Below are 14,180 nucleotides of genomic sequence, written 5' to 3' on the forward strand. Positions count from 1 at the left end.
GAATAAATTTTCAAAAGGCAGAAGGCCCATAGCTTTATCCAAAAAAATATTTTAAATGGGGCTGAAGGCTCAAACTATGCAAGACCTGGCAAGTAAGGAACTTTAAAGTGGCTGAAAGCCCGATATTTAAAACCCAACCAAAAGCATATAGATTCAAACCGTCGGCTATAAGACATTAAAATACACAATCAAACACGAAAAGAAAAGGCAGTACAGCCAGCGGCGCTCAGAAGTTTCCGGGGGTTGGTTTTGCACTTGAAATTTTAACGTTCGCTTAGGGAGACAGACAGTCGGCCTAACTACACTCCTGGAAATGGAAAAAAGAACACATTGACACCGGTGTGTCAGACCCACCATACTTGCTCCGGACACTGCGAGAGGGCTGTACAAGCAATGATCACACGCACGGCACAGCGGACACACCAGGAAACGCGGTGTTGGCCGTCGAATGGCGCTAGCTGCGCAGCATTTGTGCACCGCCGCCGTCAGTGTCAGCCAGTTTGCTGTGGCATACGGAGCTCCATCGCAGTCTTTAACACTGGTAGCATGCCGCGACAGCGTGGACGTGAACCGTATGTGCAGTTGACGGACTTTGAACGAGGGCGTATAGTGGGCATGCGGCAGGCCGGGTGGACGTACCGCCAAATTGCTCAACACGTGGGGCGTGAGGTCTCCACAGTACATCGATGTTGTCGCCAGTGGTCGGCGGAAGGTGCACGTGCCCGTCGATCTGGGACCGGACCGCAGCGACGCACGGATGCACGCCAAGACCGTAGGATCCTACGCAGTGCCGTAGGGGACCGCACCGCCACTTCCCAGCAAATCAGGGACACTGTTGCTCCTGGGGTATCGGCGAGGACCATTCGCAACCGTCTCCATGAAGCTGGGCTACGGTCCCGCACACCGTTAAGCCGTCTTCCGCTCACGCCCCAACATCGTGCAGCCCGCCTCGAGTGGTGTCGCGACAGGCGTGAATGGAGGGACGAATGGAGACGTGTCGTCTTCAGCGATGAGAGTCGCTTCTGCCTTGGTGCCAATGATGGTCGTATGCGTGTTTGGCGCCGTGCAGGTGAGCGCCACAATCTGGACTGCATACGACCGAGGCACACAGGGCCAACACCCGGCATCATGGTGTGGGGAGCGATCTCCTACACTGGCCGTACACCACTGGTGATCGTCGAGGGGACACTGAATAGTGCACGGTACATCCAAACCGTCATCGAACCCATCGTTCTACCATTCCTAGACCGGCAAGGGAACTTGCTGTTCCAACAGGACAATGCACGTCCGCATGTATCCCGTGCCACCCAACGTGCTCTAGAAGGTGTATGTCAACTACCCTGGCCAGCAAGATCTCCGGATCTGTCCCCCATTGAGCATGTTTGGGACTGGATGAAGCGTCGTCTCACGCGGTCTGCACGTCCAGCACGAACGCTGGTCCAACTGAGGCGCCAGCTGGAAATGGCATGGCAAGCCGTTCCACAGGACTACATCCAGCATCTCTACGATCGTCTCCATGGGAGAATAGCAGCCTGCATTGCTGCGAAAGGTGGATATACACTGTACTAGTGCCGACATTGTGCATGCTCTGTTGCCTGTGTCTATGTGCCTGTGGTTCTGTCAGTGTGATCATGTGATGTATCTGACCCCAGGAATGTGTCAATAAAGTTTCCCCTTCCTGGGACAATGAATTCACGGTGTTCTTATTTCAATTTCCAGGAGTGTATATCCGATCCGCCGCAATTCGACCGAGAGAGACAGTAAACGAACCCACCGAAAAGACGCCTTCCACCCGACCAGTGCCCAAGGAACTCCAAAGCCAAAACGTAAAAGGCGTAGCCGCCCACAACCAAGTATGCGTAAGCTGTAAAAACTACACACACGTGCTGAACAGCGACAACATAGTGAGGAAAGGACATTGCCTGAATTTTACGTCACCAGCCAGGGCAGGTAACCGGAACGCTAACGGCCACAAGACAGAAAATTCCGCTGGTGCACTTGGACTTCAAATAGCTAAAATACAGTTAAACTCCACTGGATGGTGGCCAAACTTTCGCCAACCCGAACACTCGCTGTTGCTCACGGGAATACCCCCAACAGCGAACCATGAAAACCAACGGCACAATGTGAACAGTCTGGCTTCGGTAATTAAATCACCACTTAACTTTGATGTCCTGGGTCGGAGAGCCACGAACGTCATAGCAATCGGAACAGCTCTCAAGCACTCCAACACTTCGTAGAGACCGCCAGCAGGCCCAGCCCACTGCGCCGCGGGGAGATTTCCTTGTTGATCCACACCAACCGACCGTCTGCCCCACACCGGCTAGTCGGGAACTATAAGCACCAGTCCAAAGATAGTACAAGGAGCGAATATCGATACACACCGCTGCTGCCAGACGTAGAAAGCGGAAGAACCACGGCATAGCCGCAATAACTGCGGGAAACCAAACGCAGAGTAACAGTCAAGGTTTAAACCAACGTATATGCCAGTGCCAGCACGGCTCAGTCAGATTATTCACTTTATCAGTATTAAATGCTCGCCTTCTCTTTACGACAGTTCCATTTTCTATTACGACTCATTATTATTTCTACACTGCTCTTATTATTTAGAAGTGAGTGCGTCAGTCGTATTTTTATTATTTAAAGAGAACTTTCAACGTCTCTGATGAAGTAATTTTTGATAGAAAGTTTTCTACAGAGGTAGCTTGTGTTGTAGTGTTTCATATCTGCTACTGAATTCCTATTGTCTTTCGGATCTCCCGAGTGCCGAGCGGAATGAGATGGGCTACTTTTACTCCCCTGGCGATCTTTGTGCTTCTGCACCGTCCAGAATTCTCTCAACGTCCTCTCATTTATATAAGGCACGCAAATCTGAATCACGTGTAACTGAACATTAAGGATAAAAAGGCAATAGCTGACAACACAGTACAGTACAGTAGTTTATCATATTCCTCAGTGTCGATTAAATATTCCGACTAGTGGGTGTTTCACTATGAATTTACATGCATTACGTGATTGTTTCCGAGAAAACGGTCACGTAACAGTTACCTCTCCATGTTACTACGTGACAGTTGTTTGGTTTCAGGAGAGTGATACTGAACTCACGTTGCTTTGCTTGATCAGAATCTGAGGAACCACGTCTGAAATTCCATCAGGTGCCATTTTCGCACCCGAAAACAACCGGCTCGAAGATACGTGAATTGTGTGACTTGTGGATAGACCAGAAATGTGTCAATGATTTTCCCATTTAATGTAGGAACTTTAAAGATGGATGAAGACGCTATTAAGCAGGTGATCACAGTATTTTGACTCATCAGTGTATAATTTTATTGTGGATTTTGTTTCTGTTTTCTACGTAATCGGTCTAGGGACTTTCCGAACAGTTTCACTAGCTACTGTAACCCCTTTGCTTAGAATCCTTTGAGGAATTCAACGAGTTCATAACGAGAGGTTAGAGTTCTAAATTTCATATTGCAGTCTAGCAATCCAAAGATAAGCAGAGAAACTTTCCTAGCAGAGCTCAAGCTGTCATAAAGGGGAAGGTTAGACACACCCCAAATTTGTGGTCACTAATAGATGGGGGTGTTGTTTCGAGTGACCGCAGAGAGAATTTCGGTGGTGCGAGGTCGGCGCAGTAGGCTGCCTGGTGAAACGTTCCCTACGCAAATGCTGAGTATTATTTATGGTACGAACAGAAAAGTGTGTCCGCGCCTTTCTCGTGGCGGAGGACCTACTTTGTCAGCCACTCCATTCTACTTCATTCACACTGCTACGTCCATCTATAATGTCTATAAACGTAGTTTTAATTATACCATTGCTGTAGACCCGTAAAATAGGCAAAATTCCAGACGAATCGAAGCGGCTGTAGACCCTTTTGACCCAAAAATCGAATTACCTTTTTACGCCATTGTTGTGAGGTTTCATCCGTAAACAAGCCACTAATGGGTCACAAAACAAACCACTGTGGCTCCGTAAAAAAATGTGTGGATGGCACTCTATTCGCGCCACTTCATCCGAGCTGCCAACATTTAAATAGACGTCTTGATTATCGGATCCACGTGATTTATTCGTTGTTACGTTGGTAAACATGTTTCTAAAATTTTCTGTATATCATTAGCCATCTCAAATGTTTAATGTTGTCAGCGGTTTTTCTAGTTTTCATAACTATTTATTTGTAAAAAATGGATCTGAAAATTAGGATTAAATTTTTTTTTTTGAAAACAATGAGAACAGTAAATGCTTTGCTTTTGGTGAGTCTTGTACAGGTAAAACTTGGTTTTCCGAGTGTTATAAACATTTCGAAGAGGATCACGAAAGATAACCGTTCTAGAAACCCCAGCACATCATCAAACGATGAAATCACGGAAAAAGTGAACGCAATGGTTATGTACGATTGTCGAGTAAAAATCATAAATTCGCTGATGATATGGCTTGTCAACTGGCTCAGGACATATTTTGAGTATGAAACGGACGACAGCAAAATGTCTTTCGAAATCGCTTAATTTAGAAGAAAAACAGCGCTGAATTCCAATTGCTCAGTAGTCTCTAAATGAAGCCAGTAACGATATATAATTTCTCAGATGTGTCTTAATGATGATGAAATACAGGTCCATCGGTATGTCATCGAAACTAAGGTTCATTAGTTCAAGTGGAAGCATCCTGGATCTGTAAGGTCGAAGATAGCTCGATACGTTTGGCCAACTGTGAATGTTATCGTTAGTGTATTGCTCCATTTTATTGATATACTGCACCATGCGCTATTCTCTGAATGACAACAATTCACAAGGAGCACTACCCACAATTTCACGCCGTTTGCTTGAAGCACTCCTAAAACGCGACTGAATTCATCACGAAACAGTTCACGGTTCTTGCACCACTTTAATGCATCTGCTCATACTTCATTACTTTTTGTGAATTTTTGGCCAAGAACAATATTGTAATCAAGCCTCGACCAGTAAATTTACAAGATGTGGCCCGTAGTATCTCATATTTTCTTCCTGAAAATGTAGAAAACTTTAAAAGCTTTACTAGAAAATACGTTAATAAAAATTCTTCGTTGAGAGAGGTAAGAGCTATCAAAAATTATCCAATTCAAGATGTGTTTCATAGATACGGAAAAGCGGTGACCTATGTCTGTAATATCTAATTGGATTATGAAGGAATAACATCGTTGCAATTGAGTAAATAAAATTCTTTGAAAAAGCCACCTTTTAAAACCTACTTAGTATAAAAAGACAGTTCTTACTTTCGGAATATGTCTCGTATCCATGCAAATTACAGAAATTTGTTTTCGTACACTACTGGCCATTAAAATTGCTACACCACGAAGATGACGTGCTACAGAGGAGAAATTTAACCGACAGGAAGAAGATGCTGTCTTATGCAAATGATTAGCTTTTCAGAGCATTCACACAAGGTTGACGCCGGTGGTGACACCTACAACGTGCTGACATGAGGAAAGTTTCCAACCGGTTTCTCATACACAAACAGCAGTTGACCGGCGTTGCCTGGTGAAACGTTGTTTTGATGCCTCGTGTAAGGGGGAGAAACGCGTACCATCACGTTTCCGAGTTTGATGAAGGTCGGATTGTAACATATTGCGATGGCGGTTTATTGTATCGCGACATTGCTGCTCGCGTTTGTCGATGTTAGCAGAATATGAGAATCGGTGGGTTAAGGAGGGTAATACGGGACGCCGTGCTGGATCCCAAAGGCCTCGTATCACTAGCAGTCGAGATGACAGGCATGTTATCCGCCTGGCTGTAACGGATCGTGCAGCCACGTTTCGATCCCAGAGTCAACAGATGGGGACGTTTGCAAGACAACAACCATCTGCACGAATAGTTCGACGACGCTTTGCAGCAGCATGGACTATCAGCTCGGAGACCGTGGCTGCGGTTACCCATGACGCTGCATCAGGAGCGCCTGCGATGATGTACTCAACGACGAACCTGGATGCACGAATGGCAAAACATCATTTTTTCGGATGAATCCAGGTTCAGTTTACAGCATCATGATGGTCGCATCCGTGTTTGGCGACAACGCGGTGAACGAACGTTGGAAGCGTGTATTCGTCATCGCCATACTCGCGTATCACCCGACGTGATGGTATGGGGTGCCATTGGTTACACGTCTCCGTCACCTCTACTTCGAATTGACGGCCCTTTGAACAGTGGAAGTTACATTTCAGATGTGTTATGACCCGTGGATCTACCCTTCATTCGATCCCTGCGAAACCCTACATTTCAGCAGGGTAATGCACGACCGCATGTTGCAGGTCCTGTATCAAGGCCGTTATTATGCGCAGAGGTGGTTGTTGTGGGTACTTATTTCTCAGGATCTATGCACCCAAATTGCGTGAAAATGTAATCACATGTCAGTTCTAGTATAATATATTTGTCCAATGATTACCCGTTTATCATCTGCATTTCGTTTTGGTGTTGCAATTTTAATGGCCAGTACTGTATCTAATTGGATTTTGAAGGAATATCATCGTCGTAGGGAGTAAATAAAATTCTTTTATAAATTCTCCTTTTGCAACACACTTCGTACAACAAAACAGTTCTTGCTTTAGGAATATGTCTCTTATGCATGCAAATCACAAACTTTTGTGTATGTATATATGTATGTATATTACACATCATCTCCTAAACCATTGGATCGGTTTCCACCAAAGAAACTGCCCAAAACGAACCACCCACCTATCATATGGTTTAGGCTGATTGTCGAAAAGCAGTGTAGCTCAGGACGTGCAAGTTCACTTAGTTTACTCATCCAATTCTTGAGAATGAGAGCGCTTGGAGACTTTCACAAAAGTTGATACATCATTGCAAACCTTTACAAAACTTTTTATAGCTGACGACCGCTACAAAACAGTGAAAGAAAAGAAGTTCATCGTTTACTGTATTTTAACATTTCTTTAAGCAAAGCTGCATCATTTTATGACACACAGTTCAGGAGATTCGAAGTCACGAGCAGTGAGATGCGTGTAGAGTTGCGGTTTCGAGCATGCCATTTTAATTTATTGTTATTTCACTACTACATTCACAACACAGTTTGCGGGCAGTAGTCACATATAACACAGGATGGACCTGCAAAATTATATAGTACAGGAATTATACAACATTGAGGTGCGGGGAAATTAAATCGCAGGGCTAAATGCGCTAGACATGAAGGTGGAATATGTGCAAAACTACGTGTGAAGTTTGTTCAATATGTGACATTTGCTCGACATGTGCGTATGTGGTAAAAGCGAGAACTACACTGCTTGAATATGGACAATCGCTATGCTCTATGATTCCATCCCGTAGTTGTTGTTCTATAAACTCCTATAGTAGCGGTTGCATATGACGTGCTATCCTATATGGTTTCCTAAACACTGGTGTGTTATCCTGCGTTGGTGTGATGCTTTGTAATCGGTGTTGCAAATAACCTACACTCCGTTCCAAATAAATCGCTAAATGCCAATAATTATTCCTCCAACATGACTTTGTCGTGTCCCAGCAAATGCTGTAATTTTACCCTTACTTGTGCTGCATGAAGGTTTTGCTTATGCCTCACCTCTAAATCCTCCATGTCGAGGTCATCTTCATCAAAAACACACAATGAGGCCAATAACAACCCTTTCGTCACGCTGAAATCCGCTCTGCCGAAGTTATCTATACTTACAGGAACTCTATAATCTCCTTCTACATAACTTGCGTGAGCTAAATTCCTCCATATAAAACAGTGCGCATTATCCAACTCCTCATTACACGAGAGTGGCTCCACCATGTACAACGCCTCGTTTAGTAAGTCCACATTTATTGAAACCCAAACTACTTTCCCTGTACCTGCCGGTATGTCATCCTGCTGAACGACCTTTAATGAATCGGTTCGCAGTTTACCTGGCGTCACCTTCATGTTAAGTGCACCGTGCGACATTTTTCCATTTGCAACCGTTTCCTCCATGCGAAACATTGTTCCACCGAGTTCCACTGTTTGTCGCCAAAGACCTATCTTTGCACGAAGTTTGTCAAGAAAGACCCGTCCGAGAATCACCGAATACCCCTCACAATTGGTAACAGTTCTACCTGCGCTGGCCGTGCTGAGCGAGCGGCTCTAGGCGCTACAGTCTGGAACCGCGCGACCGCTACGGTCGCAGGTTCGAATCCTGCCTGGGGCATGGATGTTTGTGATGTCCTTAAGTTAGTTAGGTTTAAGTAATTCTAAGTTCTAGGGGACTGATGACCTCAGACGTTAAGTCCCATAGTGCTCAGAGCCATTTGACCCATTTTGAACCTCTACCTGCTCACTAAATGTTTCAGTCAAATTTCGTAAACATTGTAGTTAGTGTCGAAAGAAATATTGTAGGGGCAAGAACCACCAGAGCGGAGATACATACATAGATAGAGAGAGAGAGAGAGAGAGAGAGAGAGAGAGAGAGAGAGAGAGAGAGGAAGAAATGGACAAGACAGTGGTGGAGAGGATGGACTGAGAGAAAGTGGAGGAGGAGATAAGAGTGGGGAAAGGAGGAAAAGGTCTAATAGAAGATCGATTTAAATACATATGTGGGCCATGCCAGGTACTCAGATAGTCTGGAAGAAAAACGCAGTCGGTCGACATAATTATCAGAATTGGATTTTCTACATATTTTTTATTTTATTTCCAGAGACGATATTGATTTTATTCATGCCATCAATGGGGCTTGTTATAGGAAAGATGTAACCCCTTGTTCACCTGGCCATGCTGGGGTCAATTATTTTATCGCATGCCCATGAACAGAGACACGAAAACGCAGAATATTCGGCGGCATCGCGTATCAGGTTTCGGCTGCAGCGGCCCGACTATCTCCGCTTTAACTAATTTCCGGGTAACGGGATCCGCCCGCTACGCCTCTGCGCATGGACAGCGGCGCGCTGCATGCGGAATGCGACGTGTCCGGAATTATTCAGTGCCGCCAGCGCCAAACTCCAGACGGGCTTCCCCGAAATCCTAGCCGGTCGATCAGCTGCATCGCAACACCGGACAAGTATCCGAGTGAGTCGCGGGCGTGTTGTAGACTGACAAGTGAGCCGTGGGGGCGGCGGTGCCGGTGGAGGAAGTGACGATTAGAGTTTTGGGCGCCACACCACTCGGTTTTCAGCACCTCTACATAAATTAAACAGAGGTGAGCGGAATTAAAAACGATAAAAATAATAATAACGTCTAAAACAAAACGTTAATAAGACAAAGAAGACAATCGGAAGATTTAAAGTAAGGTACTAACTTAAAGCAGGATTTGTGCAAGTGGTTATTCACACCCCATAAATGTTTAAAGAAAGTCATTTTCATGTAAAACAAAGATCAGTTTAATCTAAATAAGCTTTGCTTCACTAACTGTTCAAGGTGTGTGGGACACTAGGGGTCTCGTACAAACTTAACTATGTGTGTAGCTAGTTCATCCATCTCAGGACTCGAGAATCTCTAAGATTTTGCCTGCTATCGATATCGATACAGGCAGAATATACATCTACCTATTACTGAGAAAAAGTGAAGGACAGACTGACCACAGATAACAAAGGACAAAATCTACTTTTCTCGTGCAATAAAATTGCAAGCACTACATTTTTCGGTTTCTACATTGCAGTGAAACTTTGTTTCTTGGTCAAAGGGGTAATTATCGTATACATTTGGATTAGTAACTTTACGAATGTAAGATACGTGAATGAAATGGCAACAGATTTATACTACAATGACTTAACAGCTTAAAATTTTCAAACCACCCATGGAGCATAGACTTTAGTGTGTAACATAAATTTCAACTTCATGCGTCAACTCTTTCCTGAGATAATGAAGTCATCAAGCATGTGGACAATTGGATAATAAATGACATAAAAAAATTTTTTCGTGTGACGTAATTACAAACTAACAGTTTATGCATTTTTCCCTTACTTGTCTACGGAACCTTTCCATTTGCCAAATATATTGATTCTAGGTAAACGAAAAGTAGTGTATAGATTTTAATGAGCAAATTTGCGAGTATCCTGTTATTTCACTGACTTAGAAACTTACATTTATTACACCCCCACGGGATTATAGACCTTAATGTGAGACATAAAATTTGACTTGATTCGTCAACCCGTTCCTGAGAAAAAGAGGTCTTAACAAACATACAGACAGTCAGATAACAAATGATAAGAAAATTTTTCCTTGTCTTATAATTACAAATGATCAGTTTTCAGATTTTTTATTTAATTGCGCTGTGAAACCTTGCTTCTTGCAAAATTTCATGTCTCTATGTCGACGGAAAGTACCACGTACCATAGTTTTTAATGCATGAGTTTGTGAGTGTCAAAATACGTGACGTAAATGGCCGTATGAGATTTTACACTGCCAAGGGACAGGAGAATTTCGTATGTGATATAAATTTCAACTTGAATCGTCAACTCGTAGATGATAAATGGGATTTATAATAGTTTGATACAAAGACAGAGAGACGAACAACAAAGTGATCCTTCAATGAAAAGCTGCGTATTGGCTTCTGTCACGGGTTCTTCGGCCGACGTTCATCTAATGATTTTACTGACGTTTGGCCAGAACGAGTGGCTGGCATTGTCAAACCTTTATCCTCCATTGCCGGTGGTGAACTGAGCCGAGCTCATGGCCGCAGACTACAGGTACCCGGCGCGCCAACGTCCGAGGGCTTCTCCGCTGTCATTTCCGGTGCGGTTCTCTTCTTGGTACCCGCGACGGTCGTTCGCTGCAGTACGGGAAGCCAGGATCCGTTTACCTTAAGGCTTTCCTCTTTCTTGTTGTAACTGTTCGCGTGTTTTTGTATTTCTACAGCTTCTCGAAACAAGCGCGTGTGATAGTGCTTCTCTACAGCCAGAACTTCCGTGTCGTCGAATTTTATTATGTGGTCGGTCTCACTCAGTGCGTGCTCTGTCACGGCCTATTTCTCAACCTGCCCAAACCTGCAATGTCGCTTATTCTCTTTGATTCTGGTGTTAATTAATCGACCAGTCATTCCGACATAAACTTTTAAGCATGTGCATGGTATACGGTATATTCCCGACATTGCAAGTGGGTCCCTTTTCTCCTTCGCCGATCTAAGACACTATATGATCTTCCTCGTAGGTTTGAAAAACGTCTTTACTCCACGTTTGTGCAATATACGGCCGATTCTGTCCGTCGCTCTTGGCATGTATGGTAGAAAGGCCGTACCCGACATTTATTTTTCTGATTCCTTACTTCGCCGAGTGTTTGGCTCTCTTACACTTCTAATATTTTGTGGAGAAGCATCATCAACACAACTGTGAAGACAGCAAGAGCTGACAAGTGCGAGCATTATCGTACAATCAGCTTAATAGCTTATGCGTCCAAATTGTTTACAAGAATAATATACAGATAAATGGAAAAGAAAATTGAGGATGCGCTAGATGACGATCAGATTGACCTTAGGAAAGATAAAGGCACGATAGAGGCAATTGTAACGTTGCGGTTAATAATGGAAGCAAGGCTAAAGAAAAATCAGGATACGTTCATAGGATCTGTCGATGTCGAAAAAGCGTTTGACAATGTAAAATGGTGCAATCTGTTCGAAATTCTGAGAAATGTTGGGGTAAGCTATAGGGAGAGAGAGGTCGTATACAATATGTACAACAGCCAAAAGAGAATACTAAGAGCGGACGACCGAGAACGAAGTGCTCGGATTGGTGCAAATGGTTCAAATGGCTCTGAGCACTATGGGACATAACTTCTGAGGTCACCAGTCCCCTAGAACTTAGAACTACTTAAACCTAACTACGGACATCACACACATCCACGCCCGAGGCAGGATTCGAACCTGCGACTCCAGCGGTCGCGCGATTACAGACTGTAGCGCCTAGAACCGCTCGGCCACTCCGGCCGGCTGAAGTGCTCGTATTAAAAAGGATTTATCACAAGGATGTAGACTTTCGCCCCGACTGTTCAATCTATACATCGAGGAAGCAATGACGGAAGTAAAAGAAATGTTCAAGAGTGGAATTAAAATTCAGGGTGAAAGGATGTTCAAAATGGTTCAAATGGCTCTGAGCATTATAGGACTTAATATCGGAGGTCATCAATCCCAAGAACTTAGAACTACTTAAACCAAACTAACCTAAGGACATCACACACATCCATGCCCGAGGCAGGATTCGAACATGCGACCGTAGCGGTCGCGCGGTTCCAGACTGAAGCGCCTAGAACCGCTTAGCCACTCCGGCCGGCTAAAAGGATGTCATTGACTCGATTCGCTGATGACACTGATATGCTGAGTGAAAATGTGGCACAATTACATGATCTGCTGAACGGAATGGACAATCTAATGAGTACAGAATATGGACTGAGAGTAAATCGAAGAAAGAGGAAGGTAATGAGAAGTAGTGGAAATGAGAATAGCGGGAAACTTAACATCAGGATTGATTGTCACGAAGCGGATGAAGTTACGGAATTGTGCTACCTAGGCAGTAAAATAACCAATGACGAACGGAGCGAGGACATCAAAAGCACACTAGCTATGGCAAAAAAGGTATTCCTGGCCAAGAGAAGTCTATTACTACCAAATATCGGGCTTAATTTGAGGAAGAAATTTCGAGAATGTACGTCTGGAGTACAGCATCCTATGGTAGGGAATCATGGACTGTGGGAAAACCGGAACAGTAGAGACAGTAGAGAGTGGAAACATTTGAGATGTGGTGCTACGGAAGAATGTTCAAAATTATGTGGACTGATAATGTAAGGAATGAGGTGGCTCTGCGCAGAATTGGAGAAGATAGGAATATGTGGGAAATAATTGAGAACGTAAGTTGTAAGTGCTACTATGAGATGAAGAGTCGGAAGACTGATGACCACAAAATAAAAAAATAGCTGGTGCTTTATTGATGAGCTGACCATGAAGCACTATGACTAAGAATTAGTCCGTAACAGCTTTGTGGAAGAGATGTAGCTATAGGCATATATTGTCACTGTAATAGTTCAACAGTTCATGCTGAAGAAATTTCGGCTTTACCAAATATATCATGTTGTGGAAAACTTATGGACGAATGTACGTTTCGTATGATGTGTTACTGCCAAATGTCATACCTCCATGACTGACTTTACGTTGAACTGTTACAGTACGGCACAGAACAGAAAGTTACAGTACGGCACAGAACCGAAAATAACAGAATAAATACTCAATGGAGCGAAAAGAAATGACAATTTTAATGAAAGAGAATACTTACACTTAAGTCACTGCGATTCGTGACGGTCCCCTCCACATAACAAAAGGCGATATATTATTCTTATTATGGTGTTCGATCACAACGGATGATGACGCGTGCTTTGCAACGCGTTCCGAAGCTGGCCACAAGCCTGTTAAGTATTTCTTGTGGCAGGGCGTACAATTCTTTCACGACCGTGGTTGATAAATGCTAGATCGCTCTTCGTGCATGCTGACGTGCTACATTATATCTACCCATCGCATACCGAATGTTTTCGATGGAATTCAAGTCGAGGGGACGGGCAGGCCAGTCAGTCCATTCGCCGAATATCCTCTCCTTCGAAGGGCTGCTCCTCCTGGACAGTTCGATGCGGTGACTCAGTGTCACCCATAAATATGAAGTCACGGCCGAATGCACCCCTGAAGAGACCCAAGTGAGGAGCGAGTACAGCGTCACCGTAGTGTGCCGTGTTCGAAGATCCGCAGGCCAGGATGCTCATGCCTCTCTACACCATAACACCTGTACCACCAAAAAGATCAAATTCGACAATGTTCCTGGGTGCATTAAGTGTTCACGTCTACCATATTAGGGTACATCCAGTACTGACACATGGTGCAAAGTTACTCTCACCTTTGCACACGATTGTATTACACGTTATATGAATACTGATCGCACCTTGAGGTAAAAGTTGCTACATTGTAGGGCGGCCCACCATCTATTTGCACATTCGAATATCTGGAGATACAGTGAAAAGCACCCTTTCACTAACTAAGCTGTAAGGAAAATGTATCAGAGCGAAGTTTGTGTTTTAGTATGGAAATCTGTATATTATAACATGCATCTGACAACTGAAACGTTGAGCTTAGTATGATGGCGTTCTCAGTGAAAATATTGGACAAAAATTTAATTGAGCTTATACATTGCGAATGTTTTTGAACCCGTGACTGTAAACTGAATGTAAGTACTCGTAAGTTACGTAAATCAGCAACCACT

This window comes from Schistocerca serialis, chromosome 8 (genome assembly GCF_023864345.2).
Source record: "Schistocerca serialis cubense isolate TAMUIC-IGC-003099 chromosome 8, iqSchSeri2.2, whole genome shotgun sequence".
NCBI classification, from domain to species: domain Eukaryota; kingdom Metazoa; phylum Arthropoda; class Insecta; order Orthoptera; family Acrididae; genus Schistocerca; species Schistocerca serialis.